Genomic DNA, 17,304 nt, shown 5'->3' with positions numbered 1-17,304 from the left:
GGTCTGCCATAAACAATAATCGCCGTCAATGGGCCTCAGTTTACGTCCATCGTGTTCACATATTTCTAAGCATCCACTATAATTGCTGTTGTACACAAAGCGCCTTTCTACCTTGCGTCCTCTGGTAGAACAGCTGATCTGAACATTTAAGGATCAGCTGTCGAAGCATTCCCATCACCACTCCCTCGACAATGCACTTTGTGATAAGTTTCTATGGGACCAAACTGCTGAAGTCATCGGACCCTAGGCTTACACACTAACAAATGTAACTTCAACTAACTTACGCTAAGGACAACACACACACCAATTCCCGAGGGAGGACTCACACCACCGACGGAGGGAGCCGCGCGAACAGTGACTAGACGCCTCAGACCGCGCGACTACCCACGCGGCAACAATGCACTCTCCACCTTTTTGCCTTCCTACCAATCATGTCCAGCTGGAGACTCCATGGACAGCCACAGTGATCAGTTATTCCCCCCTCCACCTAACGCAGCCGAAGGGGCCATCATCACTGAGCGACGTCTGGGTCCTGACGTTCTCCCGGCAATGCCGCTGCTGGAGTCCGGTGGTAGTGATGCATCTGTTGAGACAGGCGATGGTCGATATACAACTTCTGGATGCTGTTGCAAACATATGTTCCCGATCTGCTCATGAAAACTTCCATAGGAAACCGACACATACTCACGGCCATTCCTTGTTACAGTTTCATCTGCAGCACAGCACGACACTACTGCATGGGCACCACCCCTGGCAGCCTCTTCATCTTCCCCTATACAGAGTTGTCTTCCAGCGACCACCCACGCGTCAACACTAATGGACGTCGACCACAATGCTCGGGACTCACACCCACCAGAGGGCCCCGCTGTCTCAAAGGAAATCGACCCTGACGGCATAATCACTCATAGCATCTCTTATCCTCTAGCGGGGTAGGGATTCCGTGTACCCAACGTTCGCCTAAAGTGTTCGGTAACCCCTCAGACATTGAAGCATAGCGGGTTTGCATACATACAAGGCGTTACCTCCCAAGACTCCGTCGATCGTAACAAGGACGGTAGACGGCAGGACACATGCCACCAGAGGTCTTCCGTGCCAGGGACGTATTCCCTTCACCGTATCATGCGTGCGGAACTGGATAAGCATGAATTCCTCCGCGTCCCAGCTATATAAGGAGCCACAAGCAAAAACGTTGGGACTTCGCTCCACTGGAAATTTGGGCCAATGGGCTGTTAGCAGTCCATCAATCAGAGCTCGACCGAAAGCCACAGCAGCGGGACCTACAACTATACAGCAATAACCCGGGACATATCCGTGGGCTAAATACGCCGAACGCTCAGCCTCCGTCATTAGAGTTCATGTCCCGCAACATTTATTCATCGTGTGTTCCAGGCGTTTGACTGTTCGTGTCTCAGAAGTTGTATTATCTTTTGTTAAGAATAGTATTCCTTTCTTATTAAATCTTTCTACTGAGGTCGTAATAAACCCTTGTTCTTGTTTACTTTTATCAAAAGTATCCGGACACCTACCTGAAATTGACTTACAGGTTCGTGGCGCACTCCATCGGTAATGCTGGAATTTAGTATGGTGCTGGCTCACCCTTAGCCTTGATGACAGCTTCCACTATCGCAGGCATACATTCAATCAGGTGCTGGAAGGTCTCTTGGAGAATGGCAGCCCATTCTTGAAGGAGTGCTGCACTGAGGAGAGGTATCGATGTCTATCGGTGAGGCCTGGGACGACGTCGGCGTTCCAAACTTCCCAAAGGTGTACTGTAGTATTCATGTGAGGACTCTGTGCAGGCTAGTCCATTACAGGGATGTTATTGTCGTGTAACAACCACTCCGCCACAGGCCCTGCATTATGAACAGATGCTCGATCGTGTTGAAAATGCAGTCGCCATCCTCGAATTGCTCTTCAACAGTGGGAAGCAAGAAGATGCTTACAAAATCAATGTAGGTCTGTGCAGTGATAGTGCCACGCGAAACAACAAGGGGTGTAAGCCCCTCCTCCCCCCCCCCCCCACCAATGAAAAGCATGACGAAACCATAACACCACCGCCTCCGAATTTTACTATTGGCACTTCAAATGCTAGCAGATGACGTTCACAGGACATTCGCCAAACCCACATCCTGACATCGTATCGACACATTGTGTACCGTGATTCGTCACTCCACACAACGCTTTTCCACTGTGCGATCGTCCAATGTTTAAGCTCCTTGCACCTAGTGAGGTGTCGTTCGGTATTTACTGGCGTTATTTGTGGCTTATGAGCAGCAGCTCGACCATGAAATCCTAGTTATCTCACCTGCTGCCTAACTGTCATAGCACTTCCAGTGGATACTAAAGCAGTTTGGAATTCTTGTGTGATGGTCAGGATAGATGTCTGCGTATTACACATTACGAACCTCTCCAACTGTCGGCGGTCTCTGTCAGTCAACAGACGAGGTAGGCCGGCACACTTTTGTGCTGTACGTGTCCCTTCTCGTTTCCACTTCACTATCACATCGGTAACAGTGGAAATAGGGATGTTTAGGAGAGCGGAAGTCTCGTGTACAGAGGTATGACACAAACGACACCCAGTCACTTGACCACGTTAGAAGTCCGTAAGTTCCGTGGAGCGCCCCATTCTGCTCTCTCTCACGATGTCTAATGACTACTGAGTTCGCTGATATGGAGTATCTGGCACCTCTTATGAAAAACGTATAATTTTTGCGGGTGTTCTGGTACTTTTGAGCACATAGTGCATAATACATTGTTTTCCAGCCAATGTTTGTGTAAAGCTTGAAACGTACCTTCTTGTCTAAGTCTTTCGGAGCTTCCGTATCGTCGTTGAAGACCCACTCGCGGCCGTGAGCAGAATAGGGACACTTATTCCCATGTGGTGCGTGAGAGGAATCGCGTAATGTATCTCTCTGTATACCTGTTCGGGAAAGTTTACTGGCTGATTTGATGCATTGCTGCACATGTACTACCGTGCTAAATAAGGGTCGCAGGCCTCTCTTTGATCTGCGCGACGTGGGTATAATAGTCACATCTTGTGACTTCCTGTAGCAACACACCCACTTTCAAAAGAGTCTCACATACGTGCATTGGATTAGAAAATGTGCCCCACAGTCACTAAACCGTCTCCTGCTGATCTGTAGCATCTCCTTAAACAAAATATGGCGACAGTCTGAATTTAAAAAAGAGACTGACTTGTACAAAAACACTGTAAGTATTCAACGGAACAAAAATAAATTGTTGTTTTATGTAAACCTGCGCCTAAGTCGCCTGGTTGTTATCCAATACTACCTCCAGCTAAATGACGACTCCACAATCTGATACGAGACATGTTCTCCACCTACCAAAGGCTCCCTATCACTTCATTTCTCACAAAAACTGGAGAACAACTGTATTGATCATTCAGGACCACTCGCTTACGGCTTCGTACACACACACACACACACACACACACACACACACACACACACTTTTGAAACATCAGCACCATCTCACACTCCCCACGATTCTCGTCCTGGCCTCACAAGGGCTGCAGTTACCAAAACCGCTCCACGAGATTATTTAAACATACAGATTTTTCGGCCAGTCAGTCTCTAGCGCAGAATGAAAATATTTGAAGAGTCAATTTCCTTCTAACGTTCAGATGTACGCCATTGCTAATACGATTTCCCGCCATCAACATTAACCTTGATTTTTTTGTAAAGCTAAGGAGTGTCTAGCAAAAAGACGAAATACGTGTCCCTTTTATTTTTAATATAGAGCGTCCTTGCGATATTTGACCTAAATTGGTGACCAACAAGTCTGACTCTCCCCTTGTCAGAAGCTTGTATTCCTACAGGTATACCTGCCATCCGTGGGAAACACTCGCATTTGGAAACAGCAGGGTCGGCCCAAACTGCCACAAATTTAGCCGGACTGAGGAACATTGGCCCATTACCTCTGGGCTGGAGAATAGTTCCCGTCGCCGGATATTGGGAAAACGGCACTGCAATCACCGCTACAAGCAACTGAAAGGGGCAGGAAATAAATGTCCACAGCCCTGTGAGCAGATGCTGCTGACACTCGAATCTAAAGTGCAAAATGTCTCAATGATTTTCTCGGACTTCCTTCCAATGTTTCTCCTATCTCGTCTGTTTCAGCTCAGACTGATCGGCCACCCACGAGGCTGTGTACAACGTGTCGGACCGCCGTGACCTCCCAGGTGTCGGTTACTGCGCGACGCCAGATACTCCGTTTGGGTCGTACTATAAACACCGTGTAGAGGCCAGACGAAACTACTTTCGTGTGAATACAACTGTGGGTTCTGTTACTGCTGTGGTAGAATGCTCATCAAACTGGAGCACATGAAACGTTAGTTCACTTTATTACACTAATCAACAATAGGTTTACTTAACTTTGACACACATTTTTCCCACGGTAGTACTGGGTAATTTACGACTGGCATTGACTATGGAAGCATCACTTGATGCACTAAGTAACAAACTGTTCATGTGAGGTACAATGTTCGATATTTACTACAGCACAAGTTCATCTGAATCTTTAACAACTCGTTGCTCTTTCACTACGATGCTGACTCCTTCAGATGACGTCACGAAATGGGCTGGACATTTGCATGCACGAAGCTATATACACTACTGGCCATTAAAATTGCTACACCACGAAAATGACGTGCTACAGACGCGAAATTTAACCCACAGAAAGAAGATGCTGTGATATGCAAATGATTAGCTTTTCAGAGTATTCAGGTAAGGTTGGCGCCGGTGGCGACACTTACAACGTGCTGACATGAGGAAAGTTTCCAACTGATTTCTCATACACAAACAGCAGTTGACCGGCGTTTCCTGGTGAAACGTTGTTGTGATGCCTCCTGTAAGGAGGAGAAATGCGTACCATCAAGTTTCCGTCTTTGATACAGGTCGGATTGTAGCCTATCGTGATGGCGGTTTATCGCATCGCGACATGGCTGCTCGCGTTGGTCGAGATCCAAGGACTATTAGCAGAATATGGAATCGGTGGCTTCAGGGTTCAGGAGAGTAATACGGAACGCCGTGCTGGACCCGAACGGCCTCGTATCACTAGCAGTCGAGATGACAGGCATCTTATCCGCATGGCTGTAACGGATCGTGCAGCCACGTCTCGATCCCTAAGTCAACAGATGGGGACGTTTGCAAGAGAACTATCATTTGCACGAACAGTTCGATGACGTTTGCAGCAGCATGGACTATCAGCTCGGAGACCATGGCTGCAGTTATCCTTGACACTGCATCACAGACAGGAGCGCCAGGGATGGTGTACTCAACGACGAACCTGGGTGCACGAATGGCAAAACGTTATTTTTTCGGATGAATCCTGGTTCTGTTTACAGCATCATGATGGTCTCATCCGTGTTTGGCGACATCGCGGTGAACGCACATTGGATGCGTGTATTCGTCATCGCCATACTGGCGTATCACCTGGCGTGATGGTATGGGGTGCCATTGGTTACACGTCTCGGTCACCTCTTGTTCGCATTGACGGCACTTTTAACAGTGGAAGTTACATTTCAGATGTGTTACGACCCGTGGCTCTACCCTTCATTCGATCCCTGCGAAACCCTACATTTCAGCAGGATAATGCACGACCGCATGTTGCAAGTCCTGTACGGGCCTTTCTGGATACAGAAAATGTTCGATTGCTGCCCTGGCCAGCACATTCTCCAGATCTCTCACCGACTGAAAACGTCTGGTCAATGGTGGCCGAGCAACTGGCTCGTCACAATACGCCAGTCACTACTTTTGATAAACTGTGGTATCGTGTTGAAAATGCATGGTCAGCTGTACCTGTACACGCCATTCAAGCTCTGTTTTACTCAATGCCCAGGCGTATCAAGGCCGTTATTACGGCCGGAGGCGGTTGTTCTGGGTACTGATTTCTCAGGATCACCCAAATTGCGTGAAAATGTAATCACATGTCAGTTCTAATATAATATATTTGTCCAATGAATACCCGTTTATCATCTGCATTTATTCTTGGTGTAGCAATTTTAATGGCCAGTAGTGTAGATCACAGTGTGAGAGCGCAGCTATACTAAGAGGGAGACATGGTCTTCTGGAGTGCCTCCCATTGGTTGTAGCGAATTGCACCGCGCCCTCGCTAATGTCAGCAGTATTGGCACCGCGATGTCTGAACGATACCATACACTCTGTGTTCTGATTCCAGCTCTTTGATTATTGTTGTCAAAACGAAGTTAGATGGTGCACTCGGATACGGAACTATGTGTATTCAATTCTTCGTTAATCCACTGAAGTGCTAACCGCCATGGAAGGATAAATTATGCTCGATTATTTATTCCTCCAGTCCTTTCCTTTGACCTGAAATACGTAAACACGAATATCAGATACAGCCTCACAAATAAATGATAGCGGCTGCAGTTTAGAAGGTACTCATGAGCCCACTTTGAAGGTGAATATGAGAAGAGGCTTACTGTCCGATAAGGCGACGGAAGAACAAATGAGTCGCCGAAGAAAAAGAGGTGACTCTTCATAAACGCCATCATATTGGCTAATATTACAGTCCATTAAAATTCTCCGTCAATCAGCAACTACGTTTATGGGAAAAAGAGATAAATATGACTTAATACACGTACACGTTTTGAAAATCATTAGGGATTAGATTGGAGGACGGACAGTTTCACAGCACTTCAATGTGCGCTGCAGAGACTTCCTGGAAGAGCTTCGCTATTACTCCAAGCAATTATCAAGGAACAAAGGTCTGAGATTAAACTCCTGATAAATTACGTATCAGCTTCAAGGTATCAAATGAAATATCGTTAATCATGTCTGTGATTGCTAAATCTTTTAAAGATCGCTGTGCCTTAACAAAGCTATTTAAATTAGTTTTTAATGGCAGTGTCATTTGCAGAGGGCGAGCTTTGTCGTAGCCGACATTTGGGAATGGTCGATTGCCCACTCTCTGCGAGGTAATTACAGAACCAGGTTCCTTGACAGTATACAAGCAGACGTTGTGAAAATACTGAGCCGAACTGATGAAATAGCGATAAAAATGAAATGATGCTATTGTTCTATTGTAGACACCTACTCTGTAAGATTTCAGTCGTTTTCAGTCTGGTCATCAAATAGTGTCTATTCAGCTCTTATAAAGTGACACAAAAGAGCAATCCTTGAAGACGTTTGCTACGAATTTTTAACACATTTCATTCGTTGCACACCTGGGTGAGACTAATACCCTTAGCTTCATATCGAATAATTCGAGAGATATACTTCCGAGATCGCTCTCTGAGAAGGAGTGGTGGAGCACCTACCATTCACAAATGATATTTTGCAAGGACCTTCCAAAATGTAACAATGCTTAAAAATAAATGAAAGTCGAGACAGTCTATTTTGGACAGTAGTAACACGATAAATCAAGAGCTGCAAAATGCTTTAGGAAAAATATTATCATGTGCGAAGGCCCAATAGTGAAATTCAAACTCTGTTCTTTCATTGGTACGAAAAAGTTAATACGGCTTAGTCGATTATGAAAACGAAGAAAAAAAAATACTGAAATTACCTTTCGGTAATCGCAAGCAATACTCCACTGTTAGTTACAACAATTTTCGATGTAATTGAACTAAAAGTGAAGACACATTATATATTACTGAAAAGCAACTTGATTAAGTGAAGGTGCATATGTGGAACGATTTTTCTATTAAGAACCCGCTATTTTTGAATTTATGAATGAAAAAGGAGAGCAAGAACGAAAATTGGAACATCTGGAAGGGACTGTAGATCTTACATTTTAATTAGGCATGACTACACATCGCCCAGAGTAAAACACTGCTAGATGAGAAAGAAATACGAGTCGATGGGGATCTTTTAGAAACAGAATTTCCTCGTGTAAGGCACAAGTTCTGACAAAAAAGACTGTCCATTTCCCAATGCGCCCTGGCGTTACAGAAAAATGCGGGGTCTGAAGAACTCTTTGCAGGCTTGACAGTATGTCAAGGATAGCTCTCGAAACGTTTTGTGGACGTTGTCAATCTTACGTCTGTTGTCGAGGTGTTTCCGAGATCGTTCGTTTGGTTTTTCAGTTTAAAGCATACTTGTGCATGTGTAGATGAAACTAATTGATCTACAGTGTAATTTCCCTTTAAAAGACAAATCCTTTTGCATTAAAACTGTTCAGAAAGTCTATATTGTTTTCCTCAGGAAGACTTTCGATGTCGTCACAATGAGGTTACAAGTGTGATACAATATTTCGATAAATTATGTGTTGAAAGGCTTTTTCCATTATGAAACTAAATAAACTACTATTACGTGGTAGCCTGAGTGCAAAAATCTGTGACACTGCTGAAAGGTTGTACGGGACAAGAACTAAATTATGATATTACAATGCCCGTGTTGTTCAGAAACACAGGGACTGCAACAACGCATTTAACAGCGAACGCCGGATAAGCGAGTTTCAATAATTAAAATGTCTCTCCTGTATGGCAATATTTCATTGCCATCCTATTATACATATGAAGTTAGTCCATATTCGCAACAGTGAATGCATTTCAGAATTATATTAGATCTTTAGCAAGTAAAAACTAATTATATACTAGTGACGATATATTCTGTTTCATCCATATCTATACTCTGCAAAGCACCGTGAGGTGCATGGCAAACGGTACATCCCATTGTTTCACTTATTCACGTATGGAGAGCGGTAAGAATGATTGTCTGAATGCCTCTGTGCGTGCAGTATTTATTCTAATCTTATCCTCACGATCTCTATGTGAGCCATACGTAGGAGAATGAAATATATCCCTAGAGAAATCATCTATAGCCAGTTCTTGAAACTTTGTTAGTAAACTTTCTCGGGATACTTTTACATCTGTCTTCAAGAGTCTGTCATTTCAGTTCCTTCAGCATCTCTGTGACGCTCTCACCTAGATTAAACAAACCTGTGTACATTCGTACTGCCCTTCTCTGTGTATGTTCAACATCCCATCTATCTACCCATCTACATCCATACTCCGCAAGCCACCTGACGGTGTGTGGCGGAGGGTACCTTCAGTACCTCTATCGGTTCTCCCCTGTTAGTCCTATCTGGTATGGGTCCCACACACTTGAGCAATACTCTGGGGTTGGTCGCACAAGTGATTTGTAAGCAAATCTTTAGTAGATCGTTAGCACATTCCCAGTATTCTACCAATAAACCGAAATCTACCACCTGCTTTACCCATGACTGAATCCATGTGATCATTCCAATTCATATCCCTACAAAGTGTTACACCCAGGTATTTGTATAAGATGGCCGATTCCAAGAATGACTCATTGATATTATAGCTATGGGACACTACGTGTTCTCGTTTTGTGAAGTGCACAACTTTTGTTTGTGGTCTGTGTTGCTGAGAAATGTGAAATCAAATCGGAGGCTATGATACTGCTTTGCCACCTAAATGTGGCGCTTTCCCCGTCTTCCCTAGCATCATGCCCAGAGAACGTGGCTTGGTGCTGCAGGAAGTGTGCAAAAAGGCAAGAGAGCTATGGTCCGCGGACAAGAGCACGGCTTGTATACCGAACTCTTGGCCGTCCGTGCCCTTATCGCTTGACAGTCATGCTAATCCTATCGACGTGAGCAGCAACATCACATAACGTTAAATGAGTCACCCCATAGGCAATTATTTTGTATTTTGATTTTTGATTCTCTCGAATTCCGACTCACGCTACAACTACAACTACTCCGCAAGAAATCATATAGTGCGTAGCGGAGGCTACCATACAGAACTACTAGTTATTTCCTTTCCTGTTCCTCTTGGACATAGGGCGTGGAGAAAAACGACGCTCTATATGGCTTCGTGAGAGCCCGATTCCTCATATCTTTTCTTCGTGGTACTTATGCAAAATGTATGTTGGCGGCAGTCAGCTTCACATTCCAGTCCTCTGAATTTTCTCAATACTATTCCTCGAAAAGAAAATCGCTTTTGCTAAAGGAATTCCATTTTGGGTTTGTGAAGCATCTCCGTAACACTTGCGCGTTGTTCGAACCTACCGGTAAGAAATCTGCCTCCTGCCTCTGATTTGCTTCGATGTCTTCTTTTAATCTGACCTTGTGCGCATCCCAAACACTCGAGAAGTACTCAAGAAAAGGTCGCAAGAGCGTCCTGTATGCTGTCTCCTTTATGGATGAACCACACGTTCCTAAAATTCTCCCAGTAAACCGAAGTTGGCCATTCGTCTCCCTACCACAGTCGTCACATGCTCGTCCCATTTCGAATTGCTTTGCAACATTATGCCCAGATATTTAAAAGACGTGACTGTGTCAAGTATGACCCAACTAATGCTGTATCCGAGCATCACGGGTTTGTTTTTCCTACACATCCGCCTTAACTTACATTTTTCTACATTAAGAGCCAGCTTCATTCGTCACACCAACTGCATATTTTGCATCCTCCTACATTCACTCATATTCGACACCTTCCCGTACACCAAAACTTCATCAGCAAACAACCACAGATTGCTGCCCACCCTATCATTTATCTATAAAGAAAATTATAACGGTCCTATCCCATTTCTCTTGGGCACTTCTAACGGTACCCCTGTCTCTGATGAACACTCGCAGTCGAGGATAACATACTGCGTTCTGTTACTTAAGAAATCTTGGAGCTATTCACACAACTTGGGATCTATTCCACACATTCATACCTTCGTTAACAGTCTGCCGTGGGATACCGTGTCAAAAAAGTTTTGGAAGTCCAGGAATGTTGAATCTGCCTGTTGCCCTTCGCCCGTAGTTCACAGTGTATCACGCGAGAAAATGGTAAGCTGCGAGAAATGCTTTCTAAAATCATGTTGACCTCCAGAAAATTTATTATATTCGAACTCAGCTTAAGTTCTAGCATTCTGCAGGAAACAGATGTTGAGCATTTGGGCCTGTATTTTTACAGGTCCGTTATTTTACCCTTCTTATATACAGCAGTTACCTGTGCTTATTCCCAGTCGCTTGGGTCTTCGCGCTGGGTGACATATACGCTATAAATGCAGGCTAATTAAGGGACCATTGCAGTTGAGTATTCTTTCAAAAACCGAACTTCTATGCCATTCGGACCTGGCAACTTACTTTGTTTTCGACTCTCTCAATTGTTTGTCTACGCCGTAGATGCTTAGTAATAAGCATACGGGGTTTTCCACAGATGCACATATCTAAACTAACCTTTGCCTATTGTAATTTGCGCGTTCTCGTTTGAACCGAGAGCGCAGCAGCCTTTGCTTCCTCAGCATTTTCCGAATTTCATTTCTGAGACACGGCTGGTCTCTTCCTTCCTTAACCCACTTACTAGGCGCATAAGTGTTCAGATCACGATTTACACACTGTTTCAATTTTGCCCATAACTTTATTGCCTATGTGAGTTGCTATCAACTGCTTATGAGCTTTTCCTTGCAGGAATACTCTCCAAGCTTTCTTGATTGATTTATTAGCTTCCATAACCGCATCGTGATCCTCGTCTCATTATTGACGCCATCGATATGTTGCGGCCTGTTTGTAGTTACAATGCTTTAGGTATTTCCATTGCGTGTGGCCTGCCGGACAAGCTGCTGAAGTGTTCAAAAGTACTTCGCAAGACTGTCTGAACCCCTCGCATTGAATGTATAGACGTCACAGTCTATACTAGGTAGATTAAAATAGCCTTCAACTAGTATTACACGATCAGGGTACTTAAGCACTACTGACCGTAGACATTCTTTGAAAGACCCTAGAACCGTCACAGCGGAATCGGGTGGCCGGTAAAAACACCCAGCAATCAACTTCGTTTCACCTAGACCTGTTATACGAGGCTACATAATTTCACTGCCACACTCAGTTTCAACATCAGCAGAGAAAATACTTTTGTAAGTTTCAATGAACACTACCCCTCCTATGGCGCCTAATTTATTCTTCCGACAAATTCTCCATGACCCGTTAAATATCTGAGAGCATTCTACTTTGGGTTTTAGCGAGTTCTCGGTCCCAAGAATAATTTGAAAGTGAGGAATTTCCTGGGGGACAGTAAATTCGCTGATAAAGTTTTGACAATCGAATTATCTGTACTCTGAGTGCGGTTTGAAGTCCCTATCTGCGTAACGACTGGTGAGTGTTCATTAGAGTACCTAAAACTACGCCGGCCGGAGTGGCCGTGCGGTTCTAGGCGCTACAGTCTGGAACCGCGTGACCGCTACGGTCGCAGGTTCGAATCCTGCCTCGGGCATGGATGTGTGTGATGTCCTTAGGTTAGTTAGGTTTAAGTAGTTCTAAGTTCTAGGGGACAGATGACCACATCAGTTAAGTCCCATAGTGCTCAGAGCCATTTGAACCATTTTTGAACCTAAAACTACCGCCTAGCCTAACAATCCCAAATGTGCATTGCACAAGAACTCTCTGCTTCCTTTCTATAGCGCACCTCTGATCTCTCAAGCGGAGTCCTACAATTCCCCAACCGATAGCGCAGGTCTATAAATCTGCAGCCGAGATCATCACGGAGTCGATGAAGCCTCTGGCTTAGACCCTCCACCCAAGGAGACCAATCAACACCGAGAGGAATGCTGCAGATTGCAATCTCTGCTTGCAGACGACATGCGAGGCCAGCAGCCCTCACTACATACCCCAACCGCCTGTATGCAATGACTGTAGTTTCGGAACCCGTCCGACAGGCGTCGTTGGCACCGGTGCGAGTCATAACTTGCAGGCGACTGCACGATGCACGATCGACAGCTGCAGGCAAGGCCGCCTCCACATCTCGGATGAGGCTCCTTGACGCACGCATAGGGTAGTACCTGGCTTTCTTTCCAGCGGTGAACACTACGTTCCTAAGAGGCTCCATAACGCGTTTAATGTCGGAGCTCCCGATAACTAGATTGTCCATGTCCAAGTGTGCATGCAGACCCTGCGGACCCTGCAGAAGGAACGGCCACCAGAGCACTCGCAGAGTGAATAGGCGAGGGCAGTTGCCCAGCCTCCACATTGACTCTCCGCTTCGAGCAAAGCAAAAGTGTTGCGCCACTGACACGTATGTACAAATAGTAAACAGCTTTTGTTCTTGTTATTAAAGAAAAAAACTAGTGATGGTGTAACTTCACCGAAACATGTGTGGGTATAAAAGAACAAAATAATTATTTATTCAAGGCGGAACCAATAATAAAGTGCATGAAGTGAAAGGACAGTATTGTTGATTCGATGATTATCTTGTACTGTGACGCCAGATATTCATAGATATCTACATCTACATGGTTACTCTGCAATTCACACTTACGTGCCTGGCAGAGGGTTTATCGAACCATTTTCATCCTGCTTCTCTACCATTCCACTCTCGAATGGCGCGTGGTAGAAAGGGAACACCTAAATATTTCCGTTCGGGCTCTGATTTCTCTTATTTTATTATGACGTTAATTTCTCCCTACGTAGGTGGGTCTCAACCAAATATTTACGCATTTGGAATAGAAAGTTGGTGATTGAAATTTCGTAAATAGATCTCGCCGCAAAGAAAACCGCCTTTGTTTCAGCGACTGCCACCGCAACTCGCGTATCATTTCAGTGACATTCTCACCCCTATTGCGCGGTAACACGAAACAAGCTGCCACTCTTTGCACTTTGTCGATGTCCTCCGTCAATCCTACCTGGTAAGGATTCCACACCGCGCAGCGATATTCGAGCAGAGGACGGAGAAGTGTAATGTAAGCTGTTTCTTTAGTGGGTTTGTCGCATCTTCTAAGTGTTCTGCCAACAAATCGCAGTCTTTGTTTCGCCTTCCCCACAATATTATCTACGTGGACTTTCCAATTTAAGTTGCTCGTACTTGTAATCCCTAGGTATTTAGTCGAATTGACAGCACTTAGAATTGTGTGATTTATCGTAAACCCAAAATTTATCGGGTTTCTTTTAGTACCCATGTGGGTGACCTCGCACTTCACTTTGTTTAGTGCCAATTGCCACTTTTCGCACCATACTCAAATCCTCTCTAGACCATTTTGTAATTGGAACTGATCGTCTGATGATTTTACTAGACGGTAAATTACAGCGTCATCTGCAAACAATCTAAGGGGGCTGCTCAGATTCTCATCTAGATCATTTATGTAAATCAGGAGCCGGCCGGAGTGGCCGAGCGGTTAAAGGCGCTACAGTCTGGAACCACACGACCGCTACGATCGCAGGTTCGAATCCTGCCTCGGGCATTGATGTGTGTGATGTCCTTAGGTTAGTTGGGTTTAAGTAGTTCTAAGTTCTAGGGGACTTATGACCACAGCAGTTGAGTCCCATAGTGCTCAGAGCCATTTGAACCATTTTTGTAAATCAGGAACAGCAGAGGGCCTATAAAACTACCTTGCGGAACGCCAGATATCACTTCTGTTCTACTCGACGATTTACCGTCTATCAGTACGAACTGTGACCTCTCTGAGGGTAAATCACAAATCCGGTCACACTACTGAGACGATACTCCATGTGCATACAATTTGATTAATAGTCGCTTGTGGGGAATGGTATCAAAGGCCTTCTGGAAATATAGGAATATGGAATCGATCTAAAATCCCTTGTAGACAGCACTCATAACTTTATGCGAGTAAAGAGCTAGCTGTGTTGCACAGGACAATATTTTCTGAATCCGTGTTGGTTATGTATCAATAAGTCATTTTCTTCAAGGTGATTGATAATGTTCGAGTACAGTATATACTCCTAAAGCCTACTGCCAATTGAGGTCGGTGATGTGGGTCTGTAATTGAGTGGGTTACTCCCATTTCCTGGTGTGACCTGTGCTCCTTTCCAGTCTTCAGGAACAGACCTTTCGTCAAGTGAGCGGTTGTATATGATTGCTAAGAAAGGCGTTACTCTGTCTGCATACTTCGGGAGGGAACGTGATTGGTATACCAGCTGGACTGGAAGACTTTCCTTTCTTAAGTGATTTGTTTCGCAATACCTAAGACACCTTCTTTTATGTCACTCATGCTAACAGCTGTTCTGGTTTCGAACTCTGGAATATTTACTTCGTCTTCTTTTGTGAAGGAATTGCGGAAAACTGTATTTAGTAACTCCGCTTTAGTGGCACCATCATCGATAACATTTCCATCTCTATCGCGCAATGACTGTATTGACTGTTTATTGCCACTGGTGTATTTTACATACGACCAGAATCTCTTTGGGTTTTCTACCATATTTTGAGACAATGTTTCATTGTGGAAACTATTAAAAGCATCTCACATTGACGTCCGCTCTAAATTTGGAGCTTCCATGAAACTTAGCCACTCTGGGGGCTTTTGCATTCTTCTGAATTTGGCATTCTTTTTTTCGTTTCTTCTGCAACAGTGTTATGTCGTGTTTTGTGTACCATGGTGAATCAGTCCCGTCTCTTATTAACTTATGCGGTACGAATCTGTCTATTGCTGTCGGTACTGCAACTTTGAATTTGAGCCATATCTAGTCTACACTTACATAATTAGATATGGAGTACCTATAGTACCGCAGCACAGGAAGTAGGAACGACTGATGCTGACACTAGTAGCTGTACTTCATTTTAACGGGCATGCAATGCAAATCAACTGAAAAAGTTCCGAACTAATTTTCGTCAGTGTGCAGTTTTCGGCTTTGTGCAGTGCTGTCAGGATCTACCCCTGTGCCCTCGTAGTGGCATGGAGAGGACACAGGGCCGACAGAGCTAGTGGTACACAGGCAGGGGTCAGCCTCACTCCGCCCACGCGCCGAGTGCGGCCCTGCACGTCGCGCCTCGCCTAGCCTCGGCGCCAGCCACAGAGCAGCGCGCTCTGGGTGGGCATGGCGGCGCTGTGTGTGGTGGAGGGGGGGGGGAGGGAAGGGGGGCGGTGCAATGGGGGAGGGGTTGTGCCCACGTCGAGGGAGGCGGCAGGCCGAGTAATTAATACTGCCCGTAGCAGGTGTGCGCCACATCTCGCGACACAGTGATCAATCACTGAAACTTGTGCCCCGACCTTAAATCCACCCACTCAATTTCGTCGTGGGTGCAATGTATTATTGTTTCCTTTTTTATTTTTGTTTTTCCTGTCTGTTTTTCAAGGTAATAATGTCGTATCCCTCCCCTCATGAACCTTGCCGTTGGTGGGGAGGCTTGCGTGCCTCAGTGATACAGATAGCCGTAACGTAGGTGCAACCACAACGGAGGGTTATCTGTTGAGAGGCCAGACAAACGCGTGATTCCTGAAGAGGGGCAGCAGCCTTTTCAGTAGTAGCAAGGGCAACAGTCTGGATGATTGACTGATCTGGCCCTGTAACACTAACCTAAACGACCTTGCTGTGCTGGTACTGTGAACGGCTGAAAGCAAGGGGAAGCTACAGCCAGTATTTTTCCCGAGGGCGTGCAGCTTTACTGTATGATTAAATGATGATGGCGTCCTCTTGGGTAAAATATTCCGTAGGTAAAATAGTCCCCCAATCAGATCTCCGGGCGGGGACTACTCAGGAGGACGTTGTGATCAGGAGAAAGAAAACTGGTGATCTACGGATCGCAGCGTGGAAAGTCAGATCCCTTAATTGGGCAGGTAGGTTAGAAAATTAAAAAAGGGAAATGGATAGGTTAAAGTTAGATACAGTGGGAATTAGTGAAGTTCGGTGCCAGAGGGATCAAGACTTCTGCTCAGGTGAATACATAGTAATAAATACAAAATAAAATAGGGGTAATGCAGGAGTATGTTTAATAATGAATACGAAAATAGGAATTCGGGTAAGCTACTACAAACAACATAGCGAACGCATTATCGTGGCCAAGATAAATACGAAGTCCACGCCTACCACAGTAGTATAAGTTTATATGCCTACTAGCTCCGCAGATGACGAAGAGATTGATGAAATGTATGATGAGATAAAAGAAATTATTCAGATTGTGAATGGAGACGAAAATTTAATAGTTATGGGTGACTGGAAAAGGAAGAGAAGGAAACGTAGTAGGTGAATCTGGAATGGGAGTAAGGAATGAAAGAGGAAGCCGCCTGGTAGAATTTTGCATAGAGTATAACTTAATCATAGCTAACACTTGGTTGAAGAATCTTAGAAGAAGGTTGTATACATGGAAGAAGACTGGAGATACTGGAAGGTCTCAGATAGATTGCATAATGGTAAGTCAGAGATGCAGGAACCAGGTTTTAGATTGTAAGGCATTTCCAGGGGCAGATGTGGACTCTGACCACAATCTATTGGTTATGAACAGCAGATAAAACTGAAGAAACTGTAAAAAGGTGTGAATTTGAGAAGATGGGACCTGGACAGACTGAAATAACCAAAGGTTATAGAGAGCTTCAGTGACAGCATTAGAGAACGATCGACAAGAATTGGGGATAGAAATACAAT

Source organism: Schistocerca cancellata, chromosome 1, assembly GCF_023864275.1.
Source record: "Schistocerca cancellata isolate TAMUIC-IGC-003103 chromosome 1, iqSchCanc2.1, whole genome shotgun sequence".
In the NCBI taxonomy this organism is placed as follows: domain Eukaryota; kingdom Metazoa; phylum Arthropoda; class Insecta; order Orthoptera; family Acrididae; genus Schistocerca; species Schistocerca cancellata.
This window is presented reverse-complemented; position numbering follows the sequence as displayed.